This window comes from Ambystoma mexicanum, chromosome 6q (assembly GCF_040938575.1).
Source record: "Ambystoma mexicanum isolate Mex_15411 chromosome 6q, UKY_AmexF1_1, whole genome shotgun sequence".
Classification (NCBI taxonomy): Eukaryota; Metazoa; Chordata; class Amphibia; order Caudata; family Ambystomatidae; genus Ambystoma; species Ambystoma mexicanum.
The window spans coordinates 1,530,507,291-1,530,526,457 of NC_090937.1; positions in this window are offsets into that span (position 1 = coordinate 1,530,507,291).

The window sequence follows — 19,167 nt, forward strand, 5'->3', positions numbered from 1 at the left end:
TGTTGAGATTGATTCCCCCACAAGAGTTCCAAGAGATCACCTCAATCTCTATATAGTTAGGAACACCTTTTGTCTTGTCTAAATGTTTCCAGAGTTTTGAGTGCCGGTTGTAACCATGACCAATCCTGATTATTATTCAGGAGGCTTGAAATCAATGCCAACCCTGGGCCCAAGTTTTCAAATTTATTATTATCAAGTTGAATAATTTGTTTGATTTGACTGTTATTCGGTTCCTGATATTCAAGAAAATTATTGGCCTCTTTCTTATCTGCTAATGAGAGTAGATCATAGCCCAAAGAATTAAGATTTTTTTCTTGGGCACGCACCATATCTGCCACCATTTCTGAATGAAAGCAACTTACCATTCTGTGGTTGTTGCAGTTGGGAAGAGATATGGCATCTATATCATCTGTAGTTATAGCTCGTAACACAGGGATCTTTTTAAACAGATTTAAAAGATGAGTTCTGTTCAAGTTAACATGTGAGTCTGTTATATTATTGTTAATCCAACCCACTATTTTCCCTGTACAGAGCTTAGTAGGGGCCTGAATCACAGTGGATTGTTTCTTTGTATGATCTACTCTAAAAGGGCTCATAGCTTCATCTTCCGGATCTTGTGTTTTAGGGGGTTGTATATTTTGAGGATTTCTTTCCATAATATTAGCGGTAGAACTACTAGCCCCCCCACACGATTCGGTCAACCCCTCAACGGTATTGACATTAATATTTACAGCCGGCTGAATTTCTTGGGAGACCGTGGGGAATTTGACCTGTTGTGTGCCTAAAGATGTTCTGGCGTGTTTAGTGCTAATTATTGTGCCAAAAGCTGTCATCTTTGTTTGTTTGGTTTGAATAAGTTCCAATCCGCTTTTCGGCAAGTTATTCTTTTCCTTATTAGCATCTATAGTAGTTTCCCCACAAGCCACCGGGACTTTATTTTTCTTGCCGTGGACTGAATTATCTTCCTTATGGGCATTCTTGGGACCCCCCCTCACTTCCGTCTCTTCCGTACACACGATGTTTCTAATTCCTTTAAGGTTGGCATTTCTACCTTTGATTTTTGTATTGGGCATGTTTTTACTTTTTTTAAGTGTCCTCCCTTGCTTTTTAGACTTATTACGCTTACCCACTGGGGATTGGGGCACCTCATTTATATTGTAGTCAAAAATATTCACAGGCACTTTTCCGTCCTTATTACTCTTTGCCTCCAATTCCATCTCTTGAGTTGGTGATTTATTATCTCTATATTTGGTCTTGTGTTTGCTTTTTAGCCCTTTAATTGGTGTAGTGTATTGAGGGGATCTTGTATCTTCACTGCTGATGTTCAATAGTTCTATGTCATTGAGGGATACTCTCGTATGCATCTGTGTACTATGCTTATCCAACTCCTGATCTTCGGAGCCTCCTTCAGTTGCCATCATTATGGCATCTATGAGTGTTGAAGGACTATCGGGAGAAACCATTTTCTTTCCGTAATTATTATTATTGTCCTCGTTATCTTTTTGGCCCTGGGAATCGCGTTCCCCTAGCTCTCTTTTAGACGAAGTGGGGCGGTCTCCTGAAAGCATAACTTCCAACAGGGTGGTAATTTTTGCATCCATGGTAGTTAATCTTATGTCCTGTTCCTTTCTAAATTTGTCACATCGACTCTGTTCTTTAATGATGTGCTCCTTCATGGTCTTGCCCTCTACTATTCCCTCCAAAAATGCCAGACGAGACACCAGCTGATTGAAAGCCGCCTGTTTCCCTATCATAGAGCCCGCCATGGTCTCTTGAGACTCCCCCAGTGTTTTCAAGGCCAGATTGAGACTAATGTGTAGGTTTGATAGGAGTGGTAACAAATAATCTCCATTCTCCTTCCTACTTAAACCAGGTGTTTCTTGTTTGTTTTCCTCTACTACCTGGATTTCTCGTAGAAGTTGCTGGGAATCCGTAGCTTTGTCTTCCTTTTGCACTATAGTTTCCGCCCCTTTATCTGTTTGAGTAGAGGCTATTTTGTTGTGTATAGACGAATTGACCATTTCTAGGGGCAATTTAACCAAAGATTGTTGCGTACCCACTAGTTGATTCCCAGTTATGTAGTTGTTTTCATCATTTGGATTATAATAAGAAGGTGCTCCCTCCGATAGGCTCCTTATCCCCTTTCCATTATGCACAGATCTACTTGCTGGAATCTCTAAATCCACAATTTCTTTAAGCAAAACACCCGTTGCATCTGCCATAGTAAAGAAAGAGTCATCTAAGTCGCTTTCCCCAATAGGTTGATTCGGATTATACTTAGGTCGACTAGAGGTCCCTTTAGGATGGCCCCCCCCTCATTTAGTTTAAGGGTTTCTATCCTTGGAGAATTTATGGGAGACTGCACATTATCGTTATTCTCCTTTCCGAAAATGAATGTAGCTGGCGAAATATGTGAAAATTGCATGAATCTGGGTGGGTTTATACCCTTCCAGGGTAACGATTCTGAACTTTGTCCAGCTTGTGATTTAGTATTCAGAATCTTCCTCTGAAGGGGGGTAGAGGCGTGATAGCGGACTACCTTTTTAATACCAATAAAACTTTGTTGGAGGCATTCTTCATCTGTAAGTTCCTGTCTGAATTCTGGTTTGTCCTTATGCACCCCATTAAATTCAGAATCTACTGATTCCATAACCCCATTACCAGGGGCTACGTTATCGGACACTACGAGGTCGGTAGTAGAGGAGCTCCTTTGACCCCCTTCAATACTTAAAATAGACTTTTCTTTAGTCTTATCCACAATTAAAATAGGATTAGGCATATTTCCAGTGAGATTTGTGGGCACAGATGTGTCACTAAGCCTCCCTAAGCCGGGTTGAACCTCCATTGTAGGTGCTTGGTTCTCAACTGTTTCAAAGTGCGGGCATGTTGAAAGTAGATACACAGGTATTAAGTTACTTACAGAGGGGAGCACAGCTCGCAGCCTCTAGGTATAAAAAATGATCCCTCCGAAAAGGCTCTGGGTAAAAGCAATAAAAACAGTAGCTGGGAACAAAAGATATGCGATTAAATAAGCATTTAATGTTTATCAAGTACTTTTAAAATCAATATCACAATCGTATGAAAGCATCACCTTGGGAACGCCCGATGGCTTGAGGAGCAGCCAGAGTCCGTCTCTCCTCCCCAGTGTCCAGCTAAGAGCAGCAGTTGACCCCTGTAGAAAATACTTTATAAATGAGACCCAGCCGGGCTTCCTGCGCCACCCAGAGCCAAACAGCAGCAGAACAGTACAGCTAAAGACAGACTGCAACGCCCTTTACTCCGCGGACGGGCTTAACGCCGCAAGGGTGGTTTGGGCTGGTCTATCAGGCTGCACAAAGTCACGTGATTGCCCACGTGATCGCCGGTTGGCTCCGCCTCCTCCAGGAGCGAGCGTGCCTCAGCAAGAGCCCTCCGTGGCTCGCAGTGCCAAGGATACAGTTTTCCAAAGAACGTTCGTGCAGGTGTAGTAGCTCTCTCCTCTCACAGCAAGGGGTCGAAATTAAGACTTCACGAGCATATCAGCCATCACCCGGGCTGGTGCTACTCCCGGGCTCCAAGGCAGTCGCCATCTTCCTAGGGGTACTGCTCTGCCCCCGAACTTAGTCCTTGTACAGCCCCCCTTTGCGGCCAGTTGTTATATCCGATCTGGTTCAGAAACAGTGTCTCTTTCTCCCACGGTACTGCTATCCCTCCTCCTTCTCACAACAAACAAAACTCGCCTGACGCTAGAAGACTAGCGCCAGTTCGTTCACCGATACTACCTCCTCCAGTCACTAGATTCCCTATTGCTGGCTTCTGCCTGTCACATATGTGTGCCCAGGAAGAGGTCTGGGAATGTCTGGACCCAATCCACGCTACTGGTGCCAGGATGTCTGGAGTGCCTGAATGACTGAGACAATGTGGGCTGTGATTGGTCTACGTCTGGAATGCCTGCATGAGAGCAGATCTGCTATTAGAAGTCAGCAATTTTGGCGGGAAACTAATTGTGGATAAGAGAAGGGGCTCTGCAACCATTCCAGGTTGATCACCTGTGTACTCACCAAACTTGTTAAGGATTTCATTCAGGCACACACCAAAGTGTTGCCTAGCATGTAGAGCGCAATTAAATACTTATTTTATTTGTGTCTATAAGTTCAATATTCTGAATGATATACCACTCATATCACACCTGTCTCAAAATACCCCCCAGGTCACATTGGATCAGGAATCAGGCTAGGTTGTAAAGGTAAATATGTATTTATTTATTTAATATTCAAATCACACATATGTTTTATATATATGGGGCAGCAATCACAAAGTGGTGACAATACAATTCAGAAAATAAGTAAAGTAATTGAATTCACTTACAGTAATGTAGAATAGAAAACACAGGAAAAAGAACAGTTATGGGTTGTAAATAGATAGCGTTAAGGTTAATATTTCCCCCTGCAAAGTGCTTTATGGCACAAATAATCAATCCTACACAGATGTCAGTAATCCACAGGTATTCAGGAATGAAAGACAATGTCTAGAGTTTAAATGCAATCTTCCCTCCCCAAACAAGAGAGAAAATCATTTTTGGAAATTGACACTTTTAAAATGACTGGTGAAAATGGCTTGGTAAAACAATGCAAAGTGGTAAAAATGCTTAAATGAATAAAAATTCCTAGGAAAGCAACACTAAACAGGGCCTAACACACATGAGCTACAAGTTAAACAACAGTACACACTTTAGATCAGGATGGGATTGAAGAAGCACTTTGAATGGAAAAAGACACATGTAAACTTTTGAAAACTGCAAAACGCGGCAAACCTTTACTATGCGATTTTCAATAAAAACGGGTCTGCGATGCAGTTTTTAGCTGTGCATGTAGCTAAGGGTCTTGGGTATCAATGAGAGTTGTAATTTCGTTTCTATCTATATAATTGAAGAAGGTATGGAGGTTTTAGTGAGAGGTGTTTTTGCAAAATAGGCGCGAAAATGAAAACAGAAATTCAGTTGTAAAATAACAGATTGGTTTGATTACACTATATTAATGACTATGAAAAAGAGAATACCACCCAGGAATCTTCAGTTACGTGGCCAGCGTAACCCTTCAGGTGGTGTATACTCGATTTCTTTCTGGGATTTACTTTAGTTACTCAAAATCACTAATGACTTAGGGTTTGGTAAAAACAAATGAGAAAAATCAGCGCAAGAATGGTTCTGACAATACTAGGGTTCTGAAATTAAAGATGGGATAGGTTGAGATTGGGATAAGACAATGCAAATATACTATGGGTCACTGTTCTTCCTATTAATACTTACAGTCCTTTGTAATTAAATTGGACTGTCACGGTTCTGGTCATTGGATCGGGTCAGGTCTACTGGCAGCAGGGCACTTATGGCGGATTGGATCAGCATGGCGGTTCTGGTAAATTTTGGATGGCTCCTCAATTGGATTTGGATGGGCCCTTCTAGTCACTGGACACTGAAGATAGCAGGATGCAAGTTTCAGCAGCAAGCCTTAATGGTGGCAAGCCAGACTGAATTGGAATGATACTTTTACATTTTGGGATGGTTGAATTTGGGCTTAACTAAAAAGAGTTCAGCAATGCTAAAGTCTGGATTCCACAAAGAAATCTGGATCTTCAAAGAAGTATGGAGTCAGCTACAAGATGAAGAGTTCTGGAACAAGGAGCTGCTCGGAAATCTGGATGTGTTCTGGAAGCAGTGTGTCATGTGGAGTGCAGTTCCTATATTTATACTATCAAATGGCATGACCAAGTTTATGGTGTGTGGCGAATTTCAAAACACACCCCCACGGCTGTGTGTGGCCACGGGCACTTTCCTTATTTTGGTTGGCAGTCAGAACAGAGCTGTCATCTTTATGATGTGATTTAGGAACTCCCACATTGATTTTGACCAAAACTTAACTTTTGCACAAATGTACATTTCTAAAATGATGTTCCCTAATAAAATCGGACATATACATTCCATATTTGATGGACTATATTCACCTTCAATCCCCATCTCTGTGAGAGCTGTCTTTCTCATTCTATGGAATTTTATCCATTTTTATCATAACAGTTTGGATTAATAATTTCTAATTCTTTACATCTCTGGGCACTTATCAGTGGATCATGTACATACAATCTTAGGTTTGCAACATTAATAGATCTGCAACCATGAGAGTTGTTTCATAACTTTGGTTCCTTAAGTGGTACAGGTTTCATCAATATCTTCAAAGCAAAAGCCTAAAATTAGGTTAACATCTACCAATTTTCAGACTTATCCTTCTTCCGGTTGCACAATTAAAGAGTTTTAAATTTAACCACAATTCTCCGCTGTAACCTCCCCTTCCCAGGCAGCAGATCTCACAGTCCTTTGATCAGGGAGGTGTGTCCTCTTCCTGGAGAGGGAAGCTCCCCTGAAGAGATCAGTTGGGCAGCGTGCCATTGTTCTTGGCTCTGCCCCAGACGAATGTCTAATGAGGTCTCATTGTGCTCCTTGTTGTCAATATGCGGGAACCATTAGGGCTTCATGTATCAAGGGAGTGCCAACTGAAGTGTCAAACGTTCCCAGGCTAGACACTGTCCAATCAGAATTAAGCAGTTACTTCCACTGGGTTACTTTAAGATTCACCTACAATCTTTTATTTAAAAGATATAAAATTAACAGAGTTTATAATGGATTTTGACATTTTAAATTAATTAAGCCCTTCACAGAAAAATGCTTTAAACAGGCGAATTTTGCACTTCTTCAGGAAAAAGAAACACTTTTAAACTGGGTTTGACATCTAGTTTTCTTATGCCGCTGTCAGGCAATGAGGCCTGGATTCCTCTGACTGCACTGGAGAATTTGTGATTTCATCCCACTTTTCATTTCAATAGTTCAATTTGGAAATGACTGAAATTAGCGCCAAAACAGAACTTTGAAGGTCGTAATGGATTAAGAAAACTGGATTTTAAAAGCATTTTCGGATTTTAGCCCACTTCCGTGGCCTTGCTTCAGGTGACAGGTGACATACAGTGATTTCTGTTTTTACACCAACTTTGACTTTGTGTCGCAGGGTGTGCAGCCTTTTGTGATAGTGAACCTTGCGCAGTTTTGCAGATTTGGCACGCACAGGGATTAGTGCCTCCATTTTTGGCAGTTTCTTTCCCCCATTGGCAAAGGGTGCAGTGTCATGGGTAAAAATATTCCACAAACTACAGAAGGAGCTAAGTCTCATACATGAAGAAACAGACGCTTAGGAAAGTTTTGGCACCCTTTGCCCTCTGCTGTCCCATTAGAACCCTGCTTACTTCTTCAATCATGAAGGCCTGCCAAAGTGCTTTGCCCCTTTCTAGTAGTGGAAACAACCACTCTCTGTGCCCCCTGCTTATCCACCAAACAAGCCCCTTTGGAAGTGTTCCTAGGCCATCCATCAAACTGTCCAGCTCTACCTCAGGGTAATCCACAACACTGCCACTGTCTTGAGTGCATACCCAAGACTTGGGATATTGCTTGCTTGTTGTTCCATGCATTCCCCCACCAAATTTCGTAGGCCTAGCTCCTCTGGGTCCTGAATAAGGAGAGCATGTAGACATGCCCACATCCACAATTCCCACATCACTACTTAGTGGTGATGGTTGCTATTGTTCCCCTGCTGTTCTGCACTCCTGTGCCCTGAGGCCAGCTACACCAGAATTTTTCCATGCCTCCTTCGGAAGCTGAGAAAAGGCAACTGTCCCATCATGGATGATCATTCTCCACCACAGCCTCTGAGAGACAGAGCGCCGCAAAACTGCAGGACAGGAACTGACTAGTGACCTCGACTAAACTGACTACATTTTTATCTGAGCTGTGCCGAGGGTCTGTTAGTACGTGCATCACTTACAGGTATATATTGTATAGTTTAAGGATTTGTGTGATAACTGTTTTCTCATTGCTAAAGTTACTTGTGTCTATTTGGTCCGGCCGACAATAAATGTATAGATATTTTTCATATACACTTGTCTAAGAGTAATTTGTGGTTCATTACGGTGTGTGCTCATTGTGGGCTTTCAATCACTCTCACCCCTCCTGACACTTAGTCTTGACTGCCTGCCAAGCTACCTAGATTGGACTTGCTTGTCCAGAAGGTTGCCCTGTTTCACTAAACCGAGGGTGGCCTCCCAAACCTCTGCTCACCAGGTCAGAGTTCAGAAATCCATTTTAACAATTTTGTTCATTGACTAGTTTTGGCTATTTCGATAATTGAAATCAGGATCAAGGAAAGTACTGTGATTTGTGATTTTCCCAATCAACTTGTGTGATTTATTTATTTTAAAAGAAGTTTAATTGTGAGCCACAAAGAAGTTGGCGTGTGTAGTTTTGGCGTGATCTCCATTACTTAGAATTCAAATAAATCTAAATATATTTATTACACACCGGCCTGTTTCTTAGCTCACTGGTGGCACAGGTGGATGGATCCAGGGGGCAAGATATGAGACAGAAATGGGTCTGAACAAAGAACTGTCATTAAAATGGTTCTTTGTGTGACAGCTAGATTGGGCAGGGAAGGAACTCCCTGTGTTAGGGGTGGCCTCTCAATAAACTTGTACAAATTGGGGGCTTGTGGCCGGGATTTGGCTCGCTATTTTAGACTCATGACAAGTGCATTGTGACAGAATATTCATTTTGGGAGGTGTGTAGGTGAACAATTTAAATTGAGTAAGAATTGATTTTGTATTTGGCATTGTGAGTGGAAATTAAGTAGGAACAGGGTGATTTTTGCCCCTGCGTAAAGGACATTCTACAAAGCTTGGAAAAAGGCCATTTAAAAAAATGAATGCAATTGAATTAAATGATGTCAGTGGACATTTCCTTACAAAGCTGTTCATTCGTGGGGAGTGGACAGAGGCAGATGAAGGGAGCTGGCAAGCTAAAATGATGCAAGATATTACATCAGAAAGAATTGACATGTGGTGTGAATGTGGGATATGGCACAAAGCGTTGGAGGCATTTTATATGACTCGAAATGCTCAAGAAGAACGGAGTCAAATGGCCCAGCTCACAGCTTATCTATACTTCCACTTGTATTTAGTGGAAGAGCGAGTGCTGAAGAATGAGGCCTTGTGTGCAGTGTCAGAATGAGAACCTAAATGAGGTGCAGAAAGAACTTAAACAGTTAGAAGATCAAGAACAGCAGAGCCATACTTGCAAGTTAAAACAAGAAAGCCTGATGGAACACCTCCAAAATTAGTTAAAAGCCCAGCAGACACAGTTTTCTGCAATGCAATATGTACATAAAGAGTGTGTGGAAAATGTGAGCACACTGCAACCTAAGGTCAATGATCAGAATATTTATAATACAGGTATGTTATCTGCTCTTATGGCCTTTCAATTGCAAATAAAGAATTTGAAAAATGAAAACAGTCAGTTAATTATAAAAGGGGTTGATTCACAAAATGACTTGGATCAGATATATCAGCAGGTACATACTTTAAAACAACAGAAAATGCAACTGGTAAAGGAAAAATACCTCTTGAACCAGGAGGTGCATCTGTTGAAAATGGATGCAGAAAAGAGTCAGTCAGGTTCTCAGGAACTGACTGAGAATAGGTAAGAAAATGTAGAACCCAAGAAGTGTATGAGGCAAGCGGAATCTGACCTGTTACAGACAGAGCAGTGTAGTGTAAGAGGATTCAATTCAGCACTACAGCCAAGTCAACGCCTAGTCTAGAATACTGAATGAAAACCCTTATTGATATATCTTTATGTCCAGTTCATGCGTTCTGGATGACTACCCCTATATAACACCCCTCTCTTGGAATCCTCCTGACCCCACTGAGCCAAGAAGTAGTTCTGTTTTGCAAGTTAAAAGGTTTAATTGATAGTTTCAACAATAGGTATATATATCACACTTTAGAATAAATTAATAATTGAATAGCACACTTAATCTGATATGATAAAGATTAACAACAGAGAATCTGGCACTAGCACACTTCTTTATAATCACTAAGGAGTTTACGTGAAATGGATAAGATAGCAACAATACTTTTATGGTTTCAAATGGATGCAATGTGGAATAAAATGCAGTAAAGAAAATAACTTGATAGAATTTCAGCAAAAGACAATGTAATCACTTTCTTGGACAATATCGTTTTGAGGTCCTAGGAAACCCTAGGATCTCAGCTTCCAGATGAAAGTTACTGCAAGTCTCTAGCACAAACGGTCGCGGAGATATGAGCGATTGAATAAAGGTCGTTTTTCAGATTTGAAATTTTAAAGTTCAAAAAGACAAGTGCAGCTTGCAACTAGCAAATCACAGGTGACAGCTTTACAAATGACAGGTTACAGTTAGGACACAGTTCTACTTAGATTAAACTAGATTGAATTATATTATTTTAACTAGGAGATTGGTTCTGCACAGTTTTACTATGTACTCACACTATATTCTTGAGTGAAATGGGCCTCGCCATGGATCTGGTCAGGTTTTAGACGGGACTCTGGTCTCTGCACTTCACAGTGATCTGGGTCAGCTCTCTCTGGTTCTGCTAACAGGTCAGCTCTACTCTGCTGGTCTGGTCTGGGTCTCTGAAGGTTGATGGAGGTAAAGTATGGATTTTCCCGGCAGAGCTTCCAGCTGCAAATGGATTTGAAGGTCCCTATCTGTCCTGTCTCTCTGCTTTTATGTGTTTTTAAAATGGGTGTGTGTGAGCAGCATCACTAGCCAGCCCCTCTCCACTTATCATTGGCCAAGCTTTCATTTCTCCCCTGATTGGGGGAGCTAAGTTGTGTCAGAGCGATGTCATTTTACAGCCTGCAGAAAGTCCACTCCTCCTGTCAACTTGCACACAAATCTAGATTTGAACCAAATACATATTTGCAGAGGTACATATTGTTTTAAAATCATATGCACCCATCATGCATTACAGGAGGTATACCCTGTTCAAACTCTGCTCTTCCTGAGAGCTTGCATTCAGAAATGGCGATATTTTGCACTTTTTAACTGGTTTGCAATCCCAGACATTACCCCAAATTTACACACATGTGCGCAAGGAGTATGGACATTAGTTGATGAAGTGTCAGATTTTTCACATGCACACATTTTGAGTAATATCCTCTTTTCCGCTAAAACCCCCCTAAACATGCCACCGGTTCTAAAAACCTCTTAAAATGTGGGCAGAAAAATCACAAGAATTATGGTGTCATTTATAAAATTTTCACAAGTCCGTACTATGAGTTATTCATCTTTTTCTAAAACCATATTCTGGCTATAGAGGTGTGTCTTTTCATGTCACATGGTACAGAAACCAGTCTTTCCAGTTTCTGCCAAGCTCAGAGACCCTGCCCCTCCCAGCTTCTGCCAAGAGGAAGCTCCATTTATGACTCCCGCCAATAAAACATTTGCCTGAGTCAGGACAGGGCTTTGTTCAGAGCTCCTGTATTCTGTGGGGCTCCCCTTAATTCAATTATCAGAGAGATGGCATATCCTTAGTGTGGCCAGCAAAAGGCAGATAGGCCTGGGAACACGGCTGTGACTCAAGTTTCACTCCTGATGGGGGTAGTTGCCAGGCAGAATTCAGTTCCTTAAGCCAGGTTTCAGATAAAATGTCACTTCTGTTCCCCAGTTTTCTGCATTCAAATAAAACTAAACATTTTTACATATGCAGCTAGAATGCTGATTCTAAGTTTAAAACTATGACATTTAAACAATTGAAACCTATGTGACACTCAAAGTAGGTCACTCAGTCAATTTAAACACTTAGATTTTTAGTGTCTTTCAGTCCAAATTTACTTAAACTGCTGAAATCCACAGCTCAGCCAGTCTTGTTATAAACCTTCAAGTCACTTCAGAATATAACTTTACATTGTATCCACCTCTCAGTAAGTCTTTCTTTGGCTTGCTTTGGGTTCATTTATTCAGTTTTCTACAAAATCTGGTGGTTTTAAAACGCCGGCTTTTGGATAGTGGTGAGTACTGGTACTGCACCCCTTTTTGGGATTTAAGAAAATGAATTCCCAACAGTTATGGGATTGCTTTTGGCAATCAGCATTGCCATTCCCAATGGTTTCAGACTACTGTGTGGGTAGTCCAATGGTGGTTTTAGGCAGCGTCCTTCTGTGCCCATAACATCGGCAAAAATGAGTGGCAGCCTATTCTTCATGCATTTCCCTGTGCATTTTCTGGGAAGCTCTGGCCATCATGATGTTTTCCATTACTGCACAGTTTTGAGGTAGGGCTCGGATGCATGGGTAAATACATCCCACAAGCAGAAATGCGCAAGAGAAAGATTGGTATTTTGAAAGCAAACCGCTTTTAATATGTGTGCATAATTCAGGCCACACAAAACAAAAAAGAGTCTAGTATGAATGATATCAGGGAATTGTAAGAATGATTAATAGCGCAGATTAATATGCTCAAGGCCAAACAGACACTGATGTCAGAGGTAAAAAGCCAGCTCTTTGAACATCATCATGAAATAAGGACACAGAGAAGCAGGTGTGAGAGTTTGACACATGAAATTGAAAATTTCAAACAGGCACTGGGGCATGCTGACCAATCAGGCTATGGGAAAGGGCCCTCTGATCCAAGGGTGAGGCCCTCTCCATCAGAATCCTCATGGCAGTTAATCGCAACTTCCTGCAGGCCGACTGCGACTGACCTCATGCTTTCCACATACATGAGGCACCTAGACTTACCCAGGCATAGCCAAACATATCCAGAAGCCCGTCATTATCTGAGACTGAGAAGCACTCACCTCTATCACACAGAAGGGAAGATGGCCAGATCAGTGAGTCCTGGGAAGTTAAGAATAATCCAGTGAGTACTTTCAACCATGAAAACTCCCTTGATGATAAAATGAGGGAATTGGACTTAAAAAAAATGAGATCGCAGAGAGACCACCTAGCTCGCATCACTGGAGAAGAACATTTGAAGCTGCAGCCCAGGAGGGGCGTATTAAAAACCACCTTACATTCAGAGGGAGGGGTGAATTTCCCAGACTGTTTGGAAGAGGGGAGACTACATAGTTGACTCAGTCTAAGGAAGAGACCGAGTATTATCCTGTGCCAAACAGTGACTACAGGGGAAATGACCCTGTGAATGCATGGCGGCACAGACAAGAGGAGTTCAGACACCATGGCTCTGTAATGCATTCCCAGTCTCGTAGAGATGCAGAGCACCTAGAAGGCAGGGAATGGAGTACTAATAGCAGCTCTGAGTCATAACTGGACTCAGGTACAGAGTAAAAGGAAGACAGGGAAACAAATAAAGGGTTTTGTCAAAGACCCAATTAGACAGATCATGGCCTTAAATAGCTTCATGACCCCATACCATAAAATCTCTGAACATCTAGAATTGTATGAACATATGATATCCGCATTTGAAATTCAAAATGAAGTAAATTGCATGGTGTTTGTGAAATGGACATTCTCTCCTGAGTACACCAGTTTATTTTCAGGACTGGAAGACCAGAATCATTATGAATGGTCCACCATTAAGGCAGCCATTTTGAAGCATTTTTCCACACATAGGAGCCCACAGGAGCCTGTAAATCTGCATATATTTTGCAATGTGGGGCGGATCCGGTGCATATGGAGTTTGTGCAGGAGTTGAATGGGGCATTTGCCCAGACTTCCCTGCGGGTGAACACAAATAGTAGGGAGTTCATAACTACATATTTCTATGTGCTCCCAAAGTACATAATGACTCAGTTGGTGCATGATGTTCATGAGCACAGGACCCTGGAGTGGGTGATTGAACAGGACACCAGGATCTATGAGGTCCAGAAGCGAACTGAGAGTAATAACACCATCCAAAAACCCCAAAACTATCGAACACCCCTGCTGCTGCGAAGGTGGCAGAGGTAAAAACTACCCTCTAAAAACTGGATCAAATCCAGGAAAGCTTCCATGATTCAAGCAGATGCTGAGCAGATGTTACGAGCTCTGGTGTCGAAAAATTCAGCTCATATATGGGGGCTGTTGAACAAAGCGAATAATATTAACAGACTCATGGCCAATTAAACGGAGTACCGGAAGAAACTTGGATTCATTTTCATAAAACGATCTATGCAAAAATGCCTCTAGCTGACATACTGCATGACAAATTACCTATAAAGTATGAGAACATTAACTTTAGGTTTGAAGAAATCCTCTTTCATATATCAAAATTGAGCTCATCCAGGGCCCCGGGCCCAGATGGGCTCTCAAATGCGATGTTAAAATCCCATTCCGAGGCGTGGGCTAGGATATTGTATATCATATTGTGAGTGAATCCATTATTGTTCCGGTATATAAAAAGGGCAATCGACATCTTCCAGAGAACTACCGCCCTATAGCGTTGCTTAACACCTTGGAAAGAAATGTGCACAGATTATTTAAGAGAAATATAATAAATGGTCTCTTCAATCAGGCCATAGGGATCCTTTCCAGGCTGGCTTTTTACCAGGGTTAGGAAGTACAATAAATCTCTATGCATTAAATGCTATTAAATCACATGAGAAGGAGATGAAGCAATCGATATACCTGGTTTCGGTCGATTTCCAAGCTGCGTTTGATTTGGTCTCCAGAGAACTTCTGGAGGCCAAATTAACCAAAGCAGTGTATCCTCCTTACTTACAATACTGGATTATGCAATTCCATATGGATACTTCAATCCAGGTATGCCTAACTTTAGATGGCCAACTTTCTGTCCCCATTCCAACTTTTAGAGGATTAAAACAAGGATGTCTTTTGACTTCAACCCTTTTTAATTTTGTTATCTGAGACATGGGAAAGCATTTTATCAACATTGCATCTGATCCTCCAAAATTGGGACAATATGCGGTCCCTTGGCTTTTTTATGCTGATGATTTGATATTGATGGCTAAAACTCCAAGTGGACTGCAGATGCTTCTATCTCAGTTAGGCAAATATGCTGATTTAAATCAGTTAAAGGTGAATCTCATGAAATCGAAGATACTACAGACTGTAAATGGACAACGCAAGAAGAGTTCTTTCGTGTGGCTCTTCCAGGATACTCCCCTAGAAATTGTGGACGATTATAAATATTTAGGGTTAAATACTAATAACCTGCAAGTGATGGCCCATATCTAGCAGATATTAAAAAAAAGAAATTGCAATTGCCAAAGCATGTATTTTACATGCCAATTACGGTAAATTCTCTGTGCGTCCAGCAATCACTTTCTATAAACAAAAAGCAGTCCCTATTATTATGTATGGCTCAGAAACCAGAGCATGGCAGCAAGAAAAATTCTGGTTGCAAATAGAAGGGGCCCTCTGGAAGAGACTTCTGAAACTTCCTAAATGTGTGTCCATGTGTGTAGTGAGACATGAGCTTGGATTATTGTCCCCAAAATCCATGTATATGTGGAAAATGTGTGCCTTTTGTAGGAAATGCATCATGCCATCCTTGCCGGGAACATTGATGGACATTTTATCACAGTACGTGAAACACACTACACACAGAGCAACTAGGCTATGGAGAACAAAAGTTCAACAGCATTTGCTTGCAGTGTGCATCAATGATGATCTATTAAAGTCAAATCGGAAAAGGCAAAGATAAAAGTGTGGCAAGCTGACTGGATTAACACAAGTGAACAATGTTTAAAATGCAGAGTGCTACTGGAACACAGATCTGCGACTAAAAACTATTCCTCGCTGGAAAAGTATCTGATTAAATTTCCAGACCCACTTTACAGAGACCAATTTGTAAGATTTTGTTTTAATCTATGGCCAACAAAACATGTTCTGGCAACACAGAAAATTGTCATGGAATCTATTAAGTACTGCAGATTCTGTCAGCAACAAAGCCAACCAGAGACAATCATACATTTGTTAACCTCTTGTACAGCCCTTTTAAATCAGCGGAATATGTATTTTTATAAATCTTTTGAATGATTATGGTTCTGTGGTCACATCTGTAATACTCTGGCAATGCTTGTGTAATGCGGAATTGACATTATTGAGATTGGCTGTAGTGACATTTTTGAGAAAACTGAAATTGTGTGAATCATGTGAATAATGTTTTAGAGTGGGTAACATCAGCTTTTGATATCTATTTTAATGCTGTTTTGATCAGATTGTATCTAACATAGTGTCCTCTAGGTCAACAATGAATGTGGACATGAGGTGTTGGTTTTGTGGCGATTACTCGTCAGTTTTGAATGTATTTTGTATTTAATGAAAAGTATTTGACCGTTTTCTGTTTGATAACATTTTATTCTACAGACTTTATTATACCCTTTTGTATGTACTCTTGCACTAACAGATTGTCCATTGTATCCATATATTTTTAAACTACTTTTCAATGGAACGTGTAACTAAATAAATTCTGATTAAATTGAAACGTTGAGTTTTTCAACCAATCAATAAAAGAAAAAAAAAAGAATCTACCTCTCCATTGGATCTGGAGAGTGGGAGGGGGCTAAAATTTCTCCTTCTGCCAACAAGCAGAACGAAAGGCAGAGGAGACCCTCAGACCCAGCCCAATTGAAGGGTAGTCAGGCGGGATCTCAGACTAGTGACCCCTCTGACCGTGCCACCTATATAATCCCTAGGTACAAGGGTACCAAACCAATCCTGTGATATGTCTACACCCCCCTCGGCCAAAGGGGGAAACCAATCAGGTAAGTACTGCCCTGGAAAACTTCCCTCCAAACTTCTCTCAGGAGAGAAGTTTCACTCCACCTCCCAATCTGAATTCTTTCCACAGATAATCCCTCGAACCAGAACTTCCAAAATAATCCTCCTCCCTCTCCCCGATTCCAGGACAAAGGTCCCTGAACCCTGGAGAGGGGAGTTTCTGTGTGGAAAGTTATGGGGGAAATTCCCAGTACCGGAGCTGCTCTGGGAGAAGAGACAGTTACCCTTTTTGGGAGCGAGACCTCCCTACAACCTAGAAAAGGTCTTGCAGCTTAAGCGAGAGGTCCAGCAACTGACCGATGAGCTTGGGTGAAAGCTGAGGGCTCATTCTAACTCTCAACCAAGCCTTGCTTCTCAGAATTCCACAGCACCCAGGGCTGTTGTCCTGCGAGGGGAAATGACGGGTGAAAACATCTGACAAATCACAGGTTCCTGAGGAGGGGGCCCAGGTGGAGGGGCGATGCCAAGCCCTAGAGTAAGCTCATTTTCTCACCCAGACAGAACCCCTAGAAACGTCTCAGCCTGAAAGTGCTGCTTCTGTTAAACAGGAAATCATATTGTGCCTCCTTCTAAATATATATTGGCCTAAACCCAGTCGCTCTACGAAGAAAACCGCATTACAAAGTTCCGATTTTTAGATCGACTTCGCCACCATTTTAGGATCATCCGCCATTTTGATTTCTGTTCATATGTAATTCTGTGTTCTAAAATGGTGGACTGTGTTTCCAACTTGTAACCAAGCCTTCCCGACCTTTGTCCCTAGTTAATGGTTAGACTGTCCGCGGGCCGAATGTTTAGACTGGGTAATGAGACCTTGTCCCGTACATGACTTGTGGCCTTAGGATTGTCTGCACCAACAAGCCCCATCCACGAACCTACATCGAAAACAATGTAATGTAAACGTCGAGCGTGGACACTGGCTGAACTGCATTGAAGAGGGATATGTGCTAAGGCTTACTGCTAAATCCTGGAATACACTGTTGCCAATACAACTTTTTTGTAATGTAAACCAAAGTAATCCTTGTGCATATTGTTGTATGAGCCATAAGTGAACTCGGCACGAACTCTAGACCATGGTTTATTAACTTGCAAAGGGGCTGGACATTATTACTGAATAGTATAAATGTACGAGAGTCCAGATGTACAGTACCTCTCACTCCTCACACTGAAGGGCTGTTACTCACTGTGATGTACTGAGGGCCAGATAGCTATCTGATTTGTTTCTTTGTAAACTGCGCAGCAGAATAAAGATCTGTGAATCTTTATAAGCCTGTGTTTGGTGTATTTCCTTTTGTGGTACTCAGCCTCGATATTTCCTCTTGCTTTTACAGATGGTGACCGAATAGGGACACTCAAGATTGATGCCATCTCGTTGAAGGTTGACGCGGCTATCGCACGGTGAAAAAGGGGGCCCCTTTCTTGGATGAGAAGTGATACCTCAACAGTACTGCACGACCCGATCCCTGGACGGTGAGCCCGCGGTCCGAGATGGCTTCTTGATGAGGATCCATATATTGAGGCGGGCAGTTTTGCCGAAATCACCAATCACGTGGGTCCTTTGTGTCCTTAGATATCCGATTAGACCTCCTTTGTCCTTTGATCAGGTGAGTCGTGACCCGATTCTTAAGTATCCTGATAATTTGTATTGGCGTATTGCACTCGCGAATACAATTATTGACTAGGTAACACCAGTAATCTGATATGACTGAGAAATTGTCTGCCTGCTTCAGGGCATTAATCCCAAGGACAGACAATCTTTGGATTTTGGCCGACCGGCACCAATGGAGGGGTGTTTGGCATGTTCTATGTACTGTAAGCACTGCATTGGTAGTATATTGTTTAATGATATTTGGCACAGACAAACTAGACATGCTTCCGAACTTCGGTGGCCAACCAATGGTAGTTTTGAAATTCCTCGTATAGAATATTTAGAGTCTGTACTGTTAAGGAAAAGGCTAGACCTGCACCATTTGATGTATTACAGAATTGGAAAAAAGAAGCTATGCAGCAACTTAAGAGTAGAGAAAAACATGCGCGCTGTCACATGTCCAACGCCGAAAAAGCTTTCTTGTATGATCAAAATAAACAGTCTGAGTCAGTTAATATTATGCAAAAGTCTTTTCTACTTGGTATTCAGAAAACGTATGAAGTTCTTTTTGCCCACTGAAAATGTAACTACTTCTTCTACACCTTTCGTGCATCTGCACACTCTCCTAGAGACTCTCAGAACAGACAGAGTTACCACAATAACACTTTATTACTCATAATGAATGCCACACATGCAATTTTTAATAGGTCTAATTGTTGGGTCTGCTCGCATTTACCGCAACACAGAGATAAGGGGTTGGGCTGGTATATTCATCCTTCACCTCTTACTACTGCTTGTTATGCTTCTTTAAGAGAACTATTCTTTGGCCGATGGAACGATAGCATCTCGGGGAACTTTGATGGAATTAATTTGAATGTTTTTGATAAACGAGTTCTAACGCCCATTGGATGTTCACTTTTTGCAAATAGAAGCAAGCTTAATGTTACTTCTATTAGGCCTTCCGATAGACTGTCTCGTCCTTTTCAATCTTTGATCTCTTTCT